This window comes from Toxorhynchites rutilus, chromosome 3 (assembly GCF_029784135.1).
Source record: "Toxorhynchites rutilus septentrionalis strain SRP chromosome 3, ASM2978413v1, whole genome shotgun sequence".
Taxonomy (NCBI): domain Eukaryota; kingdom Metazoa; phylum Arthropoda; class Insecta; order Diptera; family Culicidae; genus Toxorhynchites; species Toxorhynchites rutilus.
Window position 1 is genome coordinate 142954455 of NC_073746.1, and position 4546 is coordinate 142959000.

Below are 4546 nucleotides of genomic sequence, written 5' to 3' on the forward strand. Positions count from 1 at the left end.
ATTTCCCCTTCGTTGCTCGTCGATAAGTTGCTCGTTATTGACAGCTCTGTTCGGGAAAGCACACAAATGGACAGAACAAATGTATGGGAAATTGGAAACGCTTAAAGTTTTCATGTACTTTAACCATTTACAAACCAGGAGATTCTAATTTATTGTATATTAAACAAATCTTAGGGAATTTCCGATTCGTTTAGTATGTAAATCGCCTAAATCCGTTCGCGGCAAAAATAGTTATTAACGTTAACTTTATTTCATAAAAACGTGATCTGATTTCAGATTTGGCACCCTTAATGAAAGACGTAGTTGTACGTCAAAACAATTAAAAAATTTTTCTACATCGATTTAAAAAAAAGGTGTCAAAAACAGGTTATTTGTAGTGTTTTAGGAAATCTTCTGTTATTTTGCAAGTACTCCAGTAAGTTCTAATGTTAGTGGATACATTTAGGAATAGCACTGCACTTTCGTCGTTCTAACATTTTTTTTCGAACATAGCGATTCGATACATATTACGATTTTTTCTTCAACTGCCGATAGGAAGCACTTAGTAGATGGCAGAATTAACGGAATGAAGATGATCTTGGAAGATAATTATACCCTATGATTCCTATTCCTATGATTATACCCTAAGTTCCGACGAGCATGGTTTAAAGAATTTAATGTTGATAAAAATGATATTAAAATGATGTCCAAGTTGATGTTTGATCGTTGAACTCGCTATTTGATTGCCGATTTAAAAATTAGCGGGTCGTGATCTTAATTTTATGTTCTCTTTATTGACTTTTTTAAAAATACAAATGATACTTTCTAATCCCCTCTACTTCCTCAAATCTTCATGCCCATTCTATTACTTCAACTCTTGCAACTCGTTTACAAAAAAAACAATCCATGTAACAAACGACTCTTTTCAACGTCACCTTTGGAATATTAAATAAGTTAAATTCACGAATTTCAATGAAAAGAACCAAATTTGAGAACATTTTTTTCGAACAATAGCAGTCCTACGTCAAGCCTTCAATCGAATCATTAGGTATATTTTTTTATTCTTTTTGACATCAAACGACGTCTTTCGGTAAGGAAGCCATATCGAAAAAAATGTAAGGGGTTGTATCTAGAACACGACCGCATTCTAGACGTAGGACTACGGAATTATATTATTCAATCCACTTGTGTATCACTTCGAATATTATTTTAGAATGCATCAAAATTATTGAAATAACTTGTAAGTTATTTAGTTGTTTTTACTACTTCAGTAGTAGAAATTATCATTTTGAACATCATTTGAACAATTTGAAATGCCTTCGGGTAAACTGATAGAGTATAGTATACCTCCCTAAAAAGATATCGATCACAAACTATAACACTTTTGCTCCTAGGTTCGGCTTAAGGTGTTATCGAATCCCAGAACATGCCAAACAGTGATGTTTTCATACTGGGATTTGAAAGAATACTTCCATGAAAGATACCTTGTATCTAGATAAATGCAGTGTATGTCCATATTCCAAAAATCAGGACACTCTTGCACTCCCTAATCCGTAAGCGGTTAAAACTAATGAAAATTGGAAGCATTTCCATTTTCCTATACAATTGTTCTGTCCATTTTGATTCTCATCTATCTGTGCTGTCAATGAGGAAAACTAATACCTTCGTTTATGTCCGTTTTCATCTTATTTGATATAAATATGCCATCCGCGATTTGGAATCACAGTTACGATCCAGCTAGCGAGCGGCCAACATTCATTTCTAATGCTGATATCACACATATATACACACAATACAAGAATGGAAGGAATAGAAGATCTTCCAAAATAGCAGTTCCGAAGTAACCAGGAACCCACTATAAGATGATGATGACGCCTGGTTTTGATCGTCCAACAATGCTGAGCAACCGTATAGTGCAGCACAAGCTGAAGAGGGAGACCGAGAGTAAGGTAGCCTGATCGTTGTGAACAAATAGATGGCTAAAATGGCCGTGTCTGAACAGCAGACAACCACCCAAAATAAGTGGTTGAAGATAGATGTTCGAAGTCTGTCAACCCTCCCAAAGTCACCCAGCTACGATCGATAGATAATTGGAGGTGGTTGTACAGAATCTAATTACAAAAGTTGAAACGATATGCACAATATCACGTTACATCCCCCTACTTTAAAAATGGTTCAAGTTGATAAAAATTGGAAGCATTACCATAACCATTATGCTTACACTGTCAGAGAGTAAAAGCAGAATATTATCAATTTCTATTGACCAGTCTTGCTGGTCTCACAGTGTCGGTTTTTATGCCGCTTGGCGGAGAACACTTGTGTATTTTTGCATCACAGGTACACATTGTTATTGGTTTTTCTGTGTTGCCGAATGTAGATTGAAACGGTTACCATTGAGCGGTATTAATGTTCTATTTATTAGAAATGTGGGATAATGGTGGGATACAACAAACATATAATCACCCGTTACCGTGCGTATGTCAACTGCATCCAAAACTAATTTTTAGCAAATGTTTAGACATCCTGATTCATAACATTCAATGAGCCTAACAGTTACAAAAAATGTGCTACCCTCCCATACTAGTACAGCAATTGCATAATATATAATTGTGGAATCACATTACAAAAAAGTAAATTTAATATTTATTCTTCTTATAACCCTTACAAAAGGTCCATAAACACTAGTGTCTAAATCGTGACTGTGGTATCGTTTCAACTTTCTGATGCTGTTAAGTTGTTATTTTACCTAGGCTACGTCCTATCTGGTTCTAATGGTACGTTGGTATTAGTGACATAAGCTACTTAAGGTGCGATCCAAAGCAATGATGGTGGCTTAGTGATAACGTGGCTTGGTGATAGCGCGGCCTGTTGATAGCGTGACAAGACAGTGATATCGATACTTGTTGGCTGAGCGTAATCGTACGGGTCTGGTGCGTAACTATATATGTCTTCTTGCCCCTCTAACCTCGAGTAAACCGCGAGTAATCGGTCGAATCCTACTAACACAGATTCAAGTTGAAATTATGTACAAACAAATATTGAATTAGCGGCTCCGTAAAGCTTATGCGATTGAGCCTTACAAATAAATGAATTGGGAAAAAAAAACTAAATATGTCATAGCAATATGAGAGAGCGAAACAAGAGACACATCGCAAATAAGCACACATTAAACCTTTTTGCATACTTTGCCACATACGCGGTCTACGTCCGAAAAGGATACAGATTCATGTTTATGCTTTCCTTTTTACTCTTAGAAAACACTGTCAAGACCAAACTTCATTCTATAATATGGCGTAATATTCTCACTTATATGTGCAGCAGCACCATTGCTGGACGAAACTTTTGGATTTTATTTCAATTTTAAATTCTATCGCTCATAAAGCCTGTTTCAGTTATACTTTGGTCGCATAAAGTAGAACATTTCTCAGCATAAAAACAACGTACGAAAAAGGGAAGGATTTCATTTTGTAGTTTTTTTTTTTTGCTGAACTTGAAGGGAAAATACATGGAAATTGTTCGTCAACTATTCGAATGAACCTTCTGCCCAGTACTGCTGGTAACCGTATTTGTTATCTTGTTCCACCACTTCACACAAAAAGTTCGAAAATTCATTCGAATAGCTGACGAATCATTTCCATGTATTTTCCTCTCTAGTTCATCAAAAAAAAAACTACAAAATGACATCCTTCTCGTTTTCGTACGTTATTTCTATGCTGAGAAATGTCCTACTTTATGCGACCAAATTATAATTGATGCAGGCTTTAATGTGAAACCTTTGTGAAACTTTTTTGGCTGTCCGGAACGTTCTTCGTCTTCCAAGTCAAAATTAGCACTTTTAAACCGTGCAAACCACGTCTGACACGTTCGCTCAGTTGGAGCATGGTCACCATAAAATTCCACCAAAATGCGATGACTTTCCGCAGCTTTTTTCTTCATATTGAAGTAATGAAATAACACTCCCCGCAAAAACACTCTCGTTGGTACGAAATTCAAAATATTCGAAGTGGCAAAAAACTATGTTGCTTACGCTTCAACTTTTTAACATATACTGAAGAAGACGCGCAATGACAGTAGCTTTCCAACGAATGTCTGGAAATTTGATTCACTGGAATAATAACTAAGTTACGCCATCTGTTGTAAAACCGAAGAAACTTACTGCTACAGCTAATATTTCCATGAAACACTCATCATTTATGTGCCTAATAATTACAATCACAATTCTTCACACAACACAATCATCACAATTTTGCATGCATGCATGCGCTTGTCAAAGAATTTAAAAAAAAATTACAACTACGTCTATCATTAGCTGTGAACTGTGACAAAGATGAAAACATGTCATATTTAAATGAAATAGTATTGATATTATTCGATCTTTTTGTTGCGTGTGTATTTGAATGATTTACATACAAATAGTGAATTATTAAATTTCGTTTCAATAATATTCGAAGTGGTCGGTTTTAAGTCAGACCGGATCATGTGACATTTTTATGATTTCGAGAAAAACGAGTTTGAAGTTCAGTGCTCTGCAATTTTCAAAGCATTTAATTTTTTCGTTCTATATTGT